Source organism: Mobula birostris, chromosome 5 (genome assembly GCF_030028105.1).
Source record: "Mobula birostris isolate sMobBir1 chromosome 5, sMobBir1.hap1, whole genome shotgun sequence".
In the NCBI taxonomy this organism is placed as follows: domain Eukaryota; kingdom Metazoa; phylum Chordata; class Chondrichthyes; order Myliobatiformes; family Myliobatidae; genus Mobula; species Mobula birostris.
The window spans coordinates 79,284,249-79,302,981 of record NC_092374.1 but is presented as its reverse complement, the minus strand read 5'-3'; the positions used below and the strand labels follow the sequence as shown (position 1 = coordinate 79,302,981).

Sequence of the window (18,733 nt, the reverse complement as noted above, 5' to 3'; positions counted from 1 at the left end):
CAGCTACTTCCCCTAAGCAGTAGGACTGATCAACACCTCCACCTATTAACCCACCTCTCCACACCCCCAAAACACCACTACTTTACCGTTTCCAGTTAGCCACCATACGTGCAGACATTCCTAAGCCTAGCTTCACCTTATGAATATACAATCAATCTATGTATAATATATAAGCTATGGACAGATATTTTTGTTATTGTGTTCTTTATCTTATTAGAATATAAAAACAAGGATGTAATGCTAAAGCTTGACAAGATGCTGATGAGTCCTCATTTGGAGTATTGTGTGCAGTTTTGGCCCCCTTATCTGAGAAAGGATGTGCTGGCATTTGAGAGGGTTCAACGGAGGTTCACAAAAATGATTCTGCGATTGAAGGACTCTTTATATGGGAAGTGTTTGATGGCTCTGGGCCTGTACTCACTGGAATTCAGAAGATTGAGGGAAGATCTTATTAAAACCTATCGAATGTTGAATTGCTTCAATGGAGTAGATGTGGAGAGGATGTTTCCTACAGTGGGGGAGTCTGAGACCAAAAGGACACAGCCTCAGAATACTGGGGGGGGGGGGGTCCATTTAGAATGTGGATGAGGAGGAATTTCTTCAGCCAGAGAGTGGTGAATCTGTGGAATTTTCTGCCACAGGCAGCTGTGGAGGGCAAGTCACTGGGTATATTTAAGGCAGAGGTTGATAGGTTCTTGATTAGTCAGGGCATGAAGGGATACTTGGAAAAGGCAGGAGATTGGGCGGAGAGGGAAAATTGGATTAGCCACAATGAAGTGGCAGAGCAGACTCAATGGGCCACCTGGCCTCATTCTGCTCCTATATCTTATCATCTTATTTTCGGCATAACATGGACAACATGAGGTTACACCTCCAATGTCCCACCTCTTGATGTACATGACTCAGAATGATGTCTGAGTGATGGAGATCCTTTGCCAGTATTACAGCATGTTTAGACTCTTCCGGCATGGCAGCTCTACTAAGCCGTCCACCAACTCTCAGACACTATCTTCAAGAGCTGTATTAAGCTTCAAAATGTGGTTGTTCTGTTTCATAATTTCTCTGTTTTGAAAACTTGAGAATTCATCAGGAAAGCTGTGTCCTTGGCAAAATTCAGTGATCACCCTTTCAGCCTTTCTGAGCTCCTCCACTAAGAGACAATCTCAGCTATTCTGACCCTTGGCTTTCCCAATCTTTCTCCCCAAGGAATACCCTTGTTCTTCATCTGAGTGAGACTGAGCAAGAGCAATATTCAATTTGTAAACACAAAATAATCTGCAGATGCTGGGATCAAAGCAACACTCGCAACACGCTGGAGGAACCCAGCAGGTCGGGCAGCATCCGTGGCCTCCTCTACTGCCATGATGAGGCTAAACACAGGTTGGAGGAGCAACACCTCATATACCATCTAGGTAGTCTCCAGCCCCTTGGTATGAACATAGAATTCTCCAACTTCCGGTAATTCCCTCCCCCTCCCTTCCTCTATCCCTGTCACTCTGCCCCCTCCCCCAGCTGCCTATCACCTCCCTTATGGTTCTGCTTCCTCCTACTACCCATTGTGTTTTCCCCTATTCCTTCTTCACTTTTCCTGCCTATCACCTCCCTGCTTCCCCTCCCCCACCCCTTTATCTTTCCCCTTACTGGTTTTTCACCTGGAACCTACCAGCCTTCTCCCTCCCACCCTCTCCCACCCCCCTTCTTTATAGGGCCTCTGCCCCTTCCCTCTACAGTCCTGACGAAGGGTTCCGGCCCCAAATGTCGACCGATCTTTTCCACGGATGCTGCCCGACCTGCTGAGTTCCTCCAGCGTGTTGTGAGTGTAGCAATATTCAATTGCTTCCTCTTCTGACTAAGAAACAAGAACAGGTTCATAAATCTAAGAATCTAGGCCACTGGTTTCCTCAAATGAGTCCAGAATGAGAAATGATAGATCATACGTGTTACCATGTCCACCTCCTCTTCAACGTGCATGAAGCTTGCCACCTTGTACGTATCAAGTGAAAGCCATACTGCTCATATAGAACACAGTTGCTAAAGCTCGAGTCTATGAAAGGCTTGTCTCTCTCTCTCTATGTATACACAGCGCATTTGGAGAACTGTAACTGCAACTGTAAAAACACAAGTTGCAGTGTCTTTGAATTCTCCTTTTGAATTCCAGATCATCTAGCAGAAATTCTCCAGCACAAGTGGGATTCACCGACTGTTTCCTTTCAGGTTGAAGAAGATACCAAGACCCCGACACCCATGTCTCATTCTTCAGGAGTGCTTTCATCTTCAACCCTCTAGAGGCTAAGTCTGACAGGTTACCTGGAGTGTTGACACTGAACATAGAAATCTACAGCACATTACAGGCCCTTTGGCCCACAATGTCACGCTGACCACGTAACCTACTCTAGAAACTGCCTAGAATTTCCCTACCTCATCGCCCAGTATTTTTCGAAGCTTCATGTACCTATCAAAGAGTCTCTTAAGAATTGACACCTTGAGAATTTCTGAGACTCTGTTTGCACTGAAGGTTCTGAACCTAGAAGTTTCTTTCTTGATATGCTTCAGCACAGAAGTACTATCAGTCAGAAACACTGAGTCAGGAAGCTGCTTGTGCGGCTCCTTCCTCCACAATATGTCCACACGGTTGCCGTCATAGCAGCGGTGAGCTCCATATGAGGGTTGGGAAGCTAACTTCAACAGAGATTCCCTAGATTTTCCTATGCTTTCATTGTGCACCTGAGAGTCTTTGTTGTGCAACAACAGGTAGGTCATTACTCCATCGCCATCTTCAGTTGTGTATGTAAAACTGTGTAACTGTGCAGCAGTAGCTTCAAAATCCAGGGGTTCCAAACATCTAATAACACTGAAGTCTTCAACTGGCAGATTTCTTCCAATCAGCTTGTCCGCTCATGAGCAACTGATATTGTATAGTGTCATCCCAGCCAAGCCCTTTCTTACTTTGATCTTATAAGATCTTTTTAGCAGATATAATCACTGGACTCAAGATTCCTAGAGATTCACAGATGAACTAACTGTGGAGAGGATCATCCATTTGGTGAGTGACCTGACTTGGATCGTGACTGTAAACTTCAAAGTATCAGACTGAATACCTAGAACTAACTCCACTGAAGGAATATATTGGTCCAAATCCTTCAATGAAGGATTGAAGGAATATATTGGTCCAAATGTTTCTCTCTTTGCTCTTCTGGTATCACAGACAGTACACTATGTCTGTTGCTTACCCACATTGTGAGTTGAAAACCGCCTTTAACACAAGCGGATACTAGGTCATGCTAGAGAGACACTGCTTCTTCCTCAGAGACACTGACACAAGGTGGTCATCAACACAGGAGCAATGCAAACCCTTATTCACTGTCTTGCAGATGAATTTCTCTTCATTGTCTTCTGGACATTTCCTAAGAATGAAATTGGCACAGCTTGGTGAAATCCTTGCTCCAAACAGATGTACCACCATTCTAGAGTCCACCATATCTTGGCTGAGGTCACTATTAGGCCAGGAGAAACCTCAGCAGATCTGCACCTTCTGCTAGTACTTTAACCTGGTGAAACATTGATCCAATATCCACCATGATCAATGCTGGTTCTTTTCTGAATCTCGTCCCGAGTCCACATCAGTGAGCCCATAACTTTTGGTCACTGTAGAAGCTGAGCATTAAGTGGTACTCCTTGAAAGGTCTCCCCGCAGTCAAACACAGAACAAAGTTTTCCTTTTCTGGGATGATAACACCATGATGTGCAATATACCAGACTTTCCCATCACCATACTCCAGATTCTCTGCTGGCACTCTTTTGGTATAGCTTTTGGAGATGTGATCCTTCATGAAAGCTGTGTCATCAGTGAGAAATGTCAAATGCTTTTTAAACTTCTGTAAGGGGGTTTCGTCTCTTATGTTACTGCATAGGCTAATTAAAATGGTTTCTTTGTTATGTTATACTTGGGAATGCTTCTTTGTTATGTTAAACGCTGAGAAAGTTTTGCGCTAGCAGCTCGTTTTGGGTTAGGCGGTGATATGAAGATGTTACGAACCAATTGGGATAGTTGTTATGATTTTGGTGTATCTGGAAGATTTGTATGCGCAGGGTTTTGGAGGCAGAAGGTGGGAGAGAGAGACAGAGGATGGACCAGTTGCTGTGATGTCCGCTAATGGGGTCGGACCCTGAGGAGCGCGTTCAGCGAGGAGACGGAGACGGACTCGTGTGGAGTGTCTGGTCGACCACCGTTGTTGGTCCCAGGCGGCCAGTCGAGGTGGTCCGAGGGGTCGCAGGGTGAAGAAGAAGGGTCCTGAGCTCCAACTGTTTGTGCATGAAAAGATTGAACTTTGATAAGTGTGGTGCCTTTTATTTTCTTTTTATATTTTATTCCCTATTAATTATATAGTTCCAGTAATATCTATAAACTGTAAATCACTTAATCGTATCTGGTGTATTGTCTGTTATTTGGGCGGGGTGGGGTACATCACACAGCATCCACACAAACTAATTACCCAGTTTGCCGGGGCCGAGGGCTGTTTCCCTAGATGACAGCGAGCCGAGCGACCCTGAGGCTGGCCAGGGGGGCTGCACTTCTTTGTTAGATTTAGTGCAGGCTGTTCAGCAGTCTTCCTATTATTTGGCCTGTTAACCTACCTTCTCAAAGGTAAACTAAACTGGTACTGGCCATCCACCAGTTTTGCACAATTTGCAACCAGCTCCATGAACTTGCGGTTTTCGCTTGACAAACCAGATTGTTCATCTTGACTGCATTCAGGGAAGTCTGCCTTAAGCTACTGCTGCCAAATCTCATTGAAGTCCAAAACAGATCCTGTTAACTGTCAGCTCTTACTGTGCACAGTCTCTTCCATCACTATGGTCTCCTTTCAGTGGTCCCCTCTGTTACAAGAATCACCCCTTGTAATAATGTTCAGGGAGGCCCAGAGAGAATCTATAATTAACGGCAAGTACCTTTATTGTCCACATGGAAGAACACGTGAACTTCACAATCAACTACCTGTGTGCACACCTACTAAGTTTTCCTGATCTTCCATGAAGAGTCAAAGAACAGAAGATATAATACCAGTTAAGAAGGAGTTTCTGCAGCTGGCTACATGTTCCTCAAGTCCTGTTTCGAATCTACTCATGTATGTGGGGCTCCTCACATGTACGATGGTGAACCTCCTAGCAAGTCATCACTGCAGTATACTTAAAAACATAGAAAACCTACAGCACAATACAGGCCCTTCGGCCCACAATGCTGTGCCAAACATGTACTTAAATTTAGAAATTACCTAGGGTTACCCATAGCTCTCTATTTTTCTAAACTCCATGTGCCTATCCAGGAGTCTCTTAAAAGACCCTATCGTATCCACTTCCACAAACATTGCCGGCAGCCCATTCCACGCACTCACCATTCTCTGCATAAAAAACTTACCCCTAATATCTCCTCTGTACCTACTTCCAAGCACCTTAAAACTGTGGCCTCTTGTGTTAGCCATTTCAGCCCTGGGGAAAGGCCTCTGACTATCCACACAATCAATGCCTTTCATCATCTTATACACCTCTATCAGGTCACCTCTCATCCTCTGTCACTCCAAGGAGAAATGGCTGAGTTCACTCAACCTATTCGCATAAGGCATGCTCCCCAATCCAGACAACAGCCTTGTAAATCTCTTCTGCACCCTTTCTATGGATTCCACATCCCTTCTATAGTGAGGTGACCAGAAATGAGCACAGTACTCCAAATAGGGTCTTACCAGGGTCCTATATAGCTGCAACATTACCTCTCGGCTCTTAAACACAATCCCACGGTTGATGAAGGCCAATGCACCGTATGCCTTCTTAACCACAGAGTCAGCCTGTGCAGCAGCTTTGAGTGTCCTATGAACTCAGACCCCAAGATCGCTCTGATCCCCCACATCGCCAAGAATCTTACCATTAACACTATATTCTGTCATCATATTTGACCTACCAAAATAAACCACCTCACACTTATTTGGGTTGAACTCCATCTGCCACTTCGATGTCCTGCTGTAACCTCTGACAGCCCTCCACACTATCCACAATACGTCCAACCTTTGTGTCATCATCAAATTTACCAAACCATCCCTCCACTTCCTCATCCAGGTGATTTATAAAAATCACAGAGAGTAGGGGGTCCCAGAACAGATCCCTGAGGCACACCGCTGGTCACTGGCCTCCATGCAGAATATGACCCGTCTACAGCCACTCTTTGCTTTCTATGGGCAAGCCAGTTCTGGACCCACAAAGCAAGGTTCTCAAGGATCCCATGTCTCACTTACTCAATAAGCCTCACAAGGGGTACCTTATGAAATGCCTTGCTGAAATCCATATATGCTACATCTACTGCTCTACCTTTATCAAACGTGTTTAGTCACATCCTCAAAAAATTCAATCAGGCTCGTAAGGCACAACCTGATCAGGCTTGTAAGCTTTTCAATCTGCTGCAAGTCATCCCTACAATCGCCAAGGTCCTTTTCCGTAGTGAATACTGAAGCACAGTATTCATTAAGTACCTCCGGTTCCACACACACTTTTTCACCGTCACACTTGATTGGTCCTATACTCTTGCGTCTTATCCTCTTGCTCTTTACCTACTTGTAGGTGCCTTGGGGTTTTCCTTAATACTGCTCACCAAGGCCTTATGGTGGCCCATTCTGGCCCTCCAAATTTCATTCATAAGCTCTTTCCTGCTAGCCTTGTATTTTTTGAGTTCTCCATCATTAACTAGTTTTTTGTACCTTTCATAACCTTTTCTTTTCTTCTTGACTAGATTTTCAACAGCCTTTGTCCACCATGGTTCCTGTACCCTACTTTCCTTTTCATCTCATTGGAACGTACCTATGCAGAACATCATACAAATATCACCTGAACATTTGCCACATTTCTGCCATACATTTCCCTGAGAACATCTGTTCCCAATTTATGCTTCCAAGTTCCTGCCTGATAGCTTCATAATTCCTCTTACTCCAATTGCCTATCCTTCTCCAATGCTATGGTAAAGGAGATAGAATTGTGATCACTATCTCCAAAATGCTCCCCCACTGAGCGACCTGACAGTTGACCAGGTTCATTTCCCAATACCAGATCAAGTACAGCTTCTCCTCTTGTAGGCCTATCTACATATTGTGTCAGGGAACCTTCCTCAACACATCTAACAAACTCCACCCCATCTAAACCCTTGCTCTAGAGACGTCAATCAATACTGGGGAAATTAAAATCTCCCACCACAACAACCCTGTTATTATTGCATCTTTCCAGAATCTGCCTCCCTATCTGCTCCTCGATGTCCCTGTTACTATTGAGTGGTCTATAAAAAACACCCAGTAGCGATATTGACCCCTTCCTGTTCCTAACTTCCACACACAGACTCAGTAGACAATCCTCCCATGGCTTCCTCCTTTTCTGAAGCCGTAACACTGCCTCTGATCAGCAGTGCCACGCCTCCACCTTTTTTGCCTCCTTCTCCGTCCTTTCTGAAACATTCCTCTAAGCTCATTCACTTTGTTCATGATACTCCTTGCATTAAAAGTCACATCTCAAACCATCAGTCTGAGTGCATCCCTTCTCTATCACCTGCCTGTCCTCCCTCTCACACTGTCTACAAACTTTCGTGAGCCAACCGCGCCTTCCTCCGTCTCTTCAGTTTGGTTCCCACCCCACAATGATTCTAGTTTAAACTTTCCCCAATAGCCTTAGCAAACCTCCCTCCCAGGATATTGGTCCCCCTCAGATTCAAGTGAAACCCGTCCTTTTTGTACAGGTCACTCCTGCCCCAAAAGAGGTCCCAATGTTCCAGAATTCTGAATCCCTGTCCCCTACTCCAATCCCTCAGCCATGCATTTATCCTCCGCTTTACACTATTCCTATACTCACTGTTGCGTGAAACAGACAATAATCCCAAGATTACTACCTTTGAGGTCCTGCTTCTCAACTTCCTTCTTACCCCTCTGTAGTCTGTTTTCAGGACCTCCTCCCTTTTCCTACCTATGTCGTTGGTACCATAACCTCTGGCTGTTCACCTTCCCACTTCAGGATATCGTGGACACAAACAGAAGCATCCCAGACCCTGGCACCTGGGAGGAAAACTACAATCCGTGTTTCTTTCCTGCATCCACAGAATCACCTGTCTGACCCCTCTGATTATAGAGTCCCCTATCACTGCTGCCATCCTCTTTCCTTTCCCTATCCTTCTGAGCCACAGGGCCAGACTCTGTGCCAGAGGCGCGGCCACTGTTGCTTCCCCCAAGTAGGTTGTTCCCACCAACAGTCTGTAGTCAAACAGGAGTACTTATTGTTAAGGGGAACAGCTACAAGGGTACTCTTTAGTATCTGACTCTTGCCCTTCTGTCTCCTGTTATCCACTTATCTATCACCCAAGGCCCCAATGTGACTACTTGCCTATAGCTCCTCTCTATCACCTCCTTACTTTCTCTGACCAGATGAAGGTCATCGAACTGCTTCTCCAGTTCCCTAATGCGGTCCCTAAGGAGCTGCAGCTCGACGCACCTGGTGCAGACGTGGTCGCCTGGAAGTCTCCTGGACTTCCCACATCTGACACCCAGTACAGAACACCAGCCTCACAGATATACTTCCTATTCCTATTCTTCACAAGTAACTTACCTCGCCTCAACCGTTATTGCCAAAGAAGCTCTGTAGAACCAAAGCCCTCCTACTCTGACTCCATCTACCCCCACACCAGCTCTATAAAGCTGTCTTTTTTTAAACCCTTCCCACGGGTCTAACTTGCTGACATCCATGCACCTGCACAGCCATTCTCGATCAAACCGCCAAAGAAAAACTGATCTCCTTTCAGACACTCCCACTGACATCCACATGCCAACAGTCATTTCTCAATTCTATTCGAGAAGATATTTAAATCACTCTTCATTACAGGTGAGATACTGGAGGACAGCTAAAGTTGTTCTGCTGTTTTAAAAAAGGCTCTTAAAAATAAACTAGGAAATTATAGACTGGTGAGCCTGACATCAGTTGTGGGAAAGTGATTATAAGGTATTCTGAGGGGCTGAATATATGAGTATTTGGATAGAAATGGACTGATTATGGATAGTCAGCCTGGATTTGTGCATGCTAGGTCACATCAACCAACGTTACCAGGAAAGTTGATGAAGGCAAGGCAGCTCATAAAATCCTGCATGGAAGATCAATCAAGAAGGATCAGTTACTTGGCATTCAAGATGAAGTAGTAAATTAGATTAGAAACTGGCTTTGTAGGAGAAGCCACAGAGTGGTCTTTAAGTGATTATGCAGAAAGTTTGAAGTTAATAACTCATATCCTTCTACCTTAGGCCACGAACTTATCAATCACCCCTCCTACTGTCCTTCAACAGGTTGTTGAGTGGTTGAGCAGTAGATGATAATCTGCCACTAGCTTGTAAATACATGGAATCAGAATCAGGTTTATTATCACAGGCACGTGTTGTGAAATTTGTTAACATTGCAACAGCAATTCAATGCAATGCATAATATAGAAAAAAAACAAATTTCACAACATATGCCAATGATATTAAACCTGATTCTGACAGAATTCCAAAAAACACTAGTTCTTATTTTCTCAGACAATTTGGAAGATAAAAGAACGTTCTTATCCTTTTGTTCCACACTAAAAATTCTTTATTTGTCTTGGATCATTCCGAGTTATCAATCCTGCCAACTACGCCAATTGACAGACATTGGTGTTTAAATCAAGATTCTTTTAAAATCAGTAATGAAGCATAAAACTTGTTGCTTCGGGACAGTTTTATTAAAGGCTGATCAAACAGGAAAGGAGCAGTGACAAGGTCTACTACTCGAAGAGAAAAATTTTAAAAATATGGCATCTAGCATAAAACAGCTACTTCTATACTCAAAGAGAAGAAAAATTCCATTCCAATCTATAGATAACAATAATCCATGATTTTTAATGTATTCAATATATACTGTAATTTATTTGCTTCATCTTCTATATTATGTATGCATTGAACAGTTGCTAAGTTAACACATTTCACTACATGCCGGTGATAATAAACCTGATTCTGATGAGCAGCAGTAATAAGTCACATTTGAACTTGCCTCTGGAGTCACCAACTGTGATGATTAAATATCCACCATGAAACTTACGTAAACATTTTCCCCAGTGTGAACGCAGTAATATGTCACAATTATGGACGACTGAGTCAATCCCTTCCTACGTTCAGAGGATGAGAACTGCCTAACCCAGTATAAACTTGCTGGTGTGTCTCCAAGTGTAATGATTGAATGAATCCCTTCCTACCTTCAGGGCAGTTGAAGAGCCTCTCCCCAGTATATACTCACTGGTGTGTCCACAGTTGGGATAACTGAGTAATCCCTTCTCACATTCAGAGCAAGTGAATGGTTTCTCCCCAGTGTGAACTGACTGGTTTGCCTGTAGGATGCAGAACTGAATGAATCCCTTCCCACACAGAAAAGGTGAATGGCATCTCCCCAATCTGAACTGACTCATGTCCTTCTCGGTTGCATTAAATGAGTGAATCCCTTCTCACACAGAACAGGTGAATGGCTTCTCCCCAGAGTGAACTCGCTGATGTTCCTTCAGTTGCCATGGCTGAGAGAATCCATTCCCACTTTAAGACAGATGAACGGCTTCTCCCCAGTGTGAATTCGGTAATGTGACACAAGGTTGGATGACTGAGTGAATCCCTTCCCACATTCAGAGCAGGTGAATGGTTTCTCCCCAGTGTGAACTCGCTGGTGTGTCAGTAGCGTGTATGAGTTTGTGAAGGCCTTCCCACAGTCTGAGCAGGTGAATGGCCTCTCCCCAGTGTGAACTCGCTGATGTACTTTCAATTCTGATGACCGAGTGAATTCCTTCCCACAATCTGAACAGGTGAACGGTTTCTCTCCAGTGTGAACTCGCCGATGTTCCTTCAGTTGACATGACTGAGAGAATCCAAACCCACATTCAGAGCAGGTGAACGGCCTCTCCCTAGTGTGAACTCGGTAATGTGACACAAGGTTCGATGACTGAGTGAATCCCTTCCCACATTCGGAGCATGTGAATGGCTTCTCCCCAGTGTGAACTCGTTGGTGTGTCTGCAGGTTGGATTTCTGAGTGAATCCCTTCCCACAGTCTGAGCAACAGAATGGTTTCTCTTCAGTGTGAACTTGCTGGTGTCTCTGCAATGTGGATGAGTCTGTGAATGCCTTCCCACATTCAGAGCAGGTGAACGGCCTCTCCCCAGTGTGAACTCGGTAATGTGACACAAGGGTAGATGACTGAGTGAATCCCTTCCCACATTCAGAGCAGGTGAATGGTTTCTCCCCAGTGTGAACCCGCTGGTGTCTCTGTAACGTCGATGAGTCTGTGAATGCCTTCCCACATTCAGAGCAGGTGAACGGCCTCTCCCCAGTGTGAACTCGGTAATGTGACACAAGGGTAGATGACTGAGTGAAACCCTTCCCACATTCGGAGCAGGTGAATGGTTTCTCCCCAGTGTGAACCCGCTGGTGTCTCTGTAGCATGGATGAGTGTGTGAATGCCTTCCCACAGTCTGAGCAGATGAATGGCATCTCCCCAGTGTGAACCGACTGGTGTGCCAGTAGAAAAGATGACTAAGTGAATCCTTTTCCACACATAAACAAAGGGGAACGGCCTCTCTCACATATGAACCCACTGATGTACCAGCAGGTGAAATGACTGAGTGTATCCCTTCCCACAGTCTGAACAGATGAATTGTCTCTCATCAGTGTGAACTGATCACTGGGTCAACAGATGAGATGACTGAGTGGAATTTTTCCCACATTCAGATGTCAAGCTTCTAATGAGTATGAACTCAGTCGTGTGTCAGCTATTCAGAGGACCGAGTGAAGCTCTTCCCACATACAGAACAGTTGAGCAATCTCTCTCCCTGGTGAACTCAGTGGTGTGTCCACGATGGGATGAGTGACTGAATCTCTTCCCACGGTCTGAGCAGGTCAACGTTCCCTCACTGGTCAACTTTCTGAAATATCTTCAGCATTGATTGCAGAGTGAATTGCTTCCACAGTCAGAACACGTGGAGCATTTCACTATGGTGTAACTTGCTGATGTATCTTCAGGCTGGATGACTGAGTAGATCCCCTCCCACATGCAGAGCAGGTGAATGGTCTTTTTCCCACTGTGAATTCACTCTGTGGCTGCAGGCAAGCTGTGAGTAAATCCCTTCCCAGACTGAGAGAAGGAGAATGATATCTCACTGCAATCAATTCTCTGGCAATTCAGAAAGTCAGGTGTCAGACGTTTTGAATCCCTTGTATAATCAATGCAGTTGAAAACTGATCTCCAGTGAATAAATGCTGGAACACCCTGGTTCCAGAGGGTTAACACTGATTTACAACAGAACTTCAGACACGAAGTACGTTTCTAGCTGGGATGAGACACATCTTCATCTTGGTGTTCCCAAGAAAATATCAGGTCACTCCTTAAGTATCTGAACAGAGACAGCAAAACAGATGTGGTGTTGCGTTTGAGGTTCCCATACACAAATTTTCTGCTGTTTCTAACCTGTGAAAGTATTCGCAAAACACATCAATGGGTGAAGGAGAATATTTCAGGTGAGATTTTAGTCTGTGGTGAGTTCTAACATTACATTGCTACGAAATTCAACTCAAGTTGGAGGACTTCCCCATCTTCTAACTGGTCATGGATCAGGCATTCTGACTGACCATCTGATTGCATCCCTGTCTGTACCAGAATGCGCCATTTCTGCCCTTCATCAACCAGTGACTTGGCTCAGTTAGTCTCTCTCCATTAGTATTATCTCAAGTTACGGTCATGTCCCACAGTGCTATTAAAAACAGTTGATATTACATATCTGATCACAGAGGTTTTCTTATTAGTCTGATCCCCTCCCCCCACGTGAACATCACAATAGCAATGCCAATGAATATGGTGTGAGAGGAGTAGTCTTTCTCACTGGTATGTGGCAAATTTGTGATGTGGAAACCACATGTCAGTTGGTACCAAGGACAAGGGGGTATAATGTCATTTATGTACCCAGAGAGAATGGTAGAAAACAAGTTCTCCCATATAGAAAGGTGCAGAACAATTGGATTTTCTCAAGAACCAGATCATTCAGGATGCTGAGGGAGTGATAGGGAGGACGTATAAAGAGGTAGTTACACCCAAGGTGCAGACACAGGAAACTGGTTGACAGTCAGGAAGGAGAAAGGGGTTACACAGCCAGTGCAGATTACCCCTGTGGCCACAACCCTCAACACAGGTATACCACTTTGGAGGGGATGACCAAGCAGAGGAAAGTCACAGCAGTCAGGTCTCTGCGACTCAGAAGGGAAGTGGGATAAGAGGCGAGCTGTGGTGATAGATTCGTTAGTTAGGGGAACAGAAAGAGGTTCTGTGGACGAGAATGTGATTCCTGGATGGTATGTTGCCTCCCAAGTGCCACAGTCCAGGACACTTTGCACCGAGTCCGCAGCATTCTGAAGTGAAAGGGTGAACACCCAAAGGCCGTGGTCCACGTAGGTACCAATGACAGAGGTAGGAAGAGTGACGAGGTTCTTCAAAGTGAATTCAGAGAGTTACTGGCAAGTTAAAGATCAAGAGTCTAGGATTCTGATCACAGGATTGCTGGCCATGCCACATGCTAGTGAGGCTAGAACTAGGAAAATTATACAGTTTAATATGTGGCTAAGGAGTTGGTGTAGGAGGGAGGGCATGAGATTTCTGGATCATTGGGCTCTCTTTCAGAGAAGGTGGGACCTGTACAAAAGAGACGGTTTTCACTAGAACTGAAAGGGGAGTAATCTCCTACTGGGAGGGTTTGCTTATGCAGCACAGTGGGGTTTAAACTAGCATTGCAGGGGGATGGGAACCAGAGTGTCAGAACAGTTAGTGGAGAGGTTGTGAAGACAGATATCGTTAACACCTCAGACAAAGTCAGGAACGAAAAGGTTGAGCATGTTGTGACTAATATCCTGATATCCTGAGTGGTGTAAGAAGATTAGTAGGAAAAGTAGATGAGCTCAGATGTGGTTCAATACCTAGAATTATGATGTTGTTGCCATTAGTGAGACTTGATTGCAGGAGGGGCAGGACTGGCAGCTCAATATCCCAATATTGTTTTTGACGTGATAAGAGCCTGGAGAACTCGACACTGAGGCATTAAGGGTGGAACTAAGAAATAAGAAAGTTTGACCATGGGGCTATATTACAGACCACCCAACAATCCGAAGGATTTAGAGAAACAAATTTGCAGAGAGATTGTAGACTGTTGCAGGAACACAAGTTGTTGTCGTAGGTGAATTCACAAATTCACAGAGAGATTACAGTCAGTTTCAAGGAACATAAGATTGTTCTATTAGGTAATTTCATCTTTCCACATGTTTACTGGGACTCATATAAAGCAAATGGACTAGAGGGGATAGAGTTTGTCAAATGCATCCAGGTAAGTTTTATTCATCAGTACATCGAGTCCCAATGAGAGAGAGTGTGATTTTATATCTGCTATTCAGGAATCAGACAGGGCAGGTGGCAGAAATTTGTGTAAGTGAACACTTTCCATCCAATGATCATAATGCATTTAGTTTCATAGCGAATATGCAAAAAGATAGGTCTGGGCAGTAGGTTGAGATTCCACATTGGACAGAGGCCAATTTGGATGGTATGAGAACGGAGATGGCAGGTGTGGATTGGGACAGGTTCTTTCTGGCAACAAAAAGGAGGTTCATTGCTAGTAAGCACAAATGAGGTGCTTACGGAGGATAATAAATGCAAGAGAACACTTAAGAAAGAAATCAGGAGGGCTAAAAGAAGTCATGGGGTTGCCCTGGAAGACAAGATGACAGAGAATCCTAAGGGGTTCTACAGATATGTTACGAGCAAAACGATTGGAAGGGACGAAATTGGTCCTCTGGATGATCAGAATGGAAATTCAATTGTGGGACCAAAAGCAATGAGGGAGATTTTAAATCTTTTTTTTTTGCATCTGTATTTACACAGGAGATGGACACAGAGTCTGTATTACTGTTTGAGAGAAGTTTGGATAAGTACATGGTTAGTAATTGTATGGAGAGCTTTGGTGCAGGTCGATGGGAGAAAGCCGTTGAAATGATTCTCACGGACTAGAATGGTCGAAGAGCCTGGTGGTGTGCGATACTCTGACTCTGAAGGAAGGAAGGGTTTTGTTTCTTTTCCCCCTGACGTCATTAATCGATAATTTCATGCACTGGAAGGTAGACACTTCATTTGAGATTAACTTAAACTCTATTTTAGTTCAGGTTTCCCCATCCTTGGATTTAAATAGCTGAATATTGAAGGTGTCTGGCGGAGTGAGTACGCGTAGTGTCAACCATGGCTGCCTTTTTACCCAGAAACCCCCAGGAACGAGATCTCGGTCTAGCCGACACGCTCCCAGCAATACGCATGCGTAATAGAAATGGCGCCGTCACTTTGGTTAATCGGCTGAAAGCTGCCGGAGTCCTGGATGCGGATCGTGCGGCTGACAGAGAGGAAAAGGATCGGGACTATCTCGGGGTGCAGGGCCACAGTGTGTCCGAAACTCAGAACAATTATCCCTCAGTCGCGGTGTGGACGCCAATGCCGTCGAAATCCCCGCCCGTAACCCAGGTCATACCTGTTGCCGATCCTCCTGAGGGTCTTGTTCACTCAGCGCATGTGCGATTTCCAGAAAGATCTGCGACCCTCACGTCTGCGCATTGGATCGTCTGATCAGCGGCGGCGAATTCTGAAGCGCCGAGGTGTCTGGGTAACTGAGGTGTCTATACATGTCTGCAAACTGCGGTTACCCTATGTCACATGGCTCAAAAACAGTCAATGTTTTTATGTAGAACACTCTGAGGGGACTTTAACTCAATATCACCAGGTATTCAGTGTGTCAAATGTCAAAGTCGAACCCACTTACAGATACAAATAGAAAACACACGAGATTCTGCAGATACTGAAAATTAGAGCCATACTCAAAGTTCAGGCAGCATCTAAGCAGAGGAATTATCTGTCGAGGCTTGGTGAGGGGTCTCAGCTCCAATTGTCAGCTGCTTATTCCTCTCCATAGATGCTGCTTGACCCACTGAGTTCCTCCAGCATTTTGCAGAAATAAACATTTTTCAATCAGTTTCCCAACATTGCTGATCTTTCATTGATAGCGACATACTCCTGCTCTGATTCCCTTTCTTGTCCCGATAAAGTCTATTCCCAGAGCCTCGAAGCCTTGGCTTTTGCTGGGACTCCCTCTGGTTTCTGGGCCTGATCCATTGAAGATTTACCCACCATTCAGCTGTCAGACAATAGTAGACTTTAGAGTGTGTATTGCAACAACTGAGCTGCATAAGGCACAACCCCTTGAAATCAGTGAAAATGGACCAAAATGTTGAAAGTGCACAGAAGTTTAACTGCCTGTGACATTATACGTTGGCCCAGAGCCTTGAAGAATGAGGAATGTCAGGGACAAAACCAGTGAGCTTATCGTCGTCTTCAGTCTATGGAAAATCATGCAGGAAATTCCAGGGAAACCTCTTCACCCACAGTGGTGACCAGTTGCATCCTGTCATGAGATGAACAACAGAGGTGGGTTTGAAGGTACTGATATGGAACAGAAAGACAGGCAGGGACCAGCTGGACTGAGTGTCCTCTCTACTGTACGATGGCCCTGTGACAGGCAGTAAGCACCTGAGACACAGGATTTCAAATGGAACTGATTTATTTGTCACAGATCCACAATATTAAACACTAGTCTAATATCAAAGCAAAATGTATTATTGGAGTACATACGTGTCACCACATATAACCCTCAGATTCTTTTTCTGCGAGTATTCTTTGCAAATCTATAGATTGGTAACTGTAAACAGGATCAATGGACTACAAACTGCAAATGCAAATATAAATAATAGCAATAAATGACAAGCATGAAATAACAAGATAAAGAGACAATTGGTTATAGAAACAGCAGAAAAAGAAATAGTGTAGTTATCCCATTTTGTTCAGAAGCATGATGGCTGAGGGATAGTAACTGTTTCTGAAGCTGGTGGTGCAAATACAATTTGTACCTTCTGCCTGACGGCAACAGCGAGAAAAGAGCCTGTGATGATGATGATGGATGCTGCTTTTCTATGGCAACATTTCGTGTAGATATGCTCAGCGGTTGGGAGGGCTTTACCCATGACGGACTGGACCAAATTCACCACCTTTTGTAGGATTTTCCACCCAAAGGCATTGGTGTTCCCATACCAGACCGTACTGCAGACAGTCAGCACACTTTAAACCACACATCTATAGAAATTTGTCGTAGTTTTTGAAGTCATGCCGAACCCCCGCAGAATCCTAAGGAGGTAGAGGTGTCGTGCTTTATTTGCAATTGTATTTATATGATGGGTCCAGGACAGGTCCTCCGGGATAGTGACAGCTCAGAATTTAAAGGTACTGACCCTTTCCACCTCTGATCCTCTGATGTGTACTGGCTGATGAACCTCTGGTTTCCCTCTCCTGAAGTCTACAACCAGTTCTTTGGTCTGATTGACATTGAGTGAGAGGTTATTGCTACAACACCCCTTAGCCAAATTTTCAATCTCCCTCCTGTGTGCTGATTCATCACCACCTTTCATACGGCCCACAACAGTGGTAGCATCAGCAAACTTGAATATGCTTATAGGTGTAGGTGTGAAGCGAGTAGAGCAGGGGAGCTAAGCTTACATCCCCTTGGTGATGCTGTGCTGATGGAGATCACGGAGGAGATGTTGTCAATCCAAATGCACTGGGGTCTGCAAGTGACGAAATTCGGGATCCAGTCGCACAAAGGAGTATTGAGGCCCAGGTCTTGGAGTTTACTGATCAGTTTTGAGGGGTTGATGGTGTTAAATGCTGAGCTGTAATCGATAAGGAGCATCCTGATGTATGCACCTTTACTATCCAGATGTTCCAGGGTGTGTGAAAAGGTATTGAGATGGAATCCACTGTAGACCTGTTGTTTTGGTGGGAAAATTAGAGTGGATCCAAGTCGCCAGTCAGACAGGAGCTGATAAGCTTCAGCATCAGTCTCTCAAAACACTTCATCACTGTGGATGTAAGTGCCAGTGGGTGATAGTCATTGAGGCAGGTTACCACACTCTTCTTGGGCACCAGTATTACTGAAGCCTGCTTGAAGCCGATGGGTACCACACAATTAAAGGCTAGCATCAGCAGAACAAACCCTCCAATCCTCAGTGACCAGGCTTCAGTCCTGAGTGTGATAAGCAGCCACAATATCTGCAGAATCCGACATTAATGATCAGTTGGGAACTTGCAACCAGATTCAGTCACCATGATGGTAAACATTTTAACATGCAGCTCACTTGAACTTCCTCCCTGATGTGACGTTGCTGGTGTTTCAGCAGATGGGATGACAGAGTAAATCTCTTTGCTCACTCTGGACAGAAGTGTGGCTTCTACTAGCTGTGAATTTGCTGGAGCCTGACAAGGTGGGTTAACTGAATGAAACCCTTCCCACACTCAGAACAGGTGTACGGCTACTCCCCTGCATGAACTGGCTGGTGTTTCAGTAGCTCTCGGGATACGAATAACACCTTTCCCACACTTGGAATAGATGAATGGTTTCTCCCCTGTGTGACCTTGCCGGTGTATCCGCTGGTGCAGTGCCCAGTGAATTCCTTCCAAAATGAGAGGCAATGAATGGCACCTCACTGCTATCAGCTGTCTGGCCATTCATCAGGTCAGATCACAGACGTGTTCATGGATTTGGGT

At 44.8% G+C, this 18,733-nt stretch overlaps 1 pseudogene; it reads right to left on the bottom strand.

Annotated features, from left to right (window-relative positions):
* Positions 1-9,968: 9,968 nt before the first annotated feature.
* Positions 9,969-15,723, bottom strand: LOC140197787 (uncharacterized; annotated as a pseudogene).
* Positions 15,724-18,733: the final 3,010 nt, after the last annotated feature.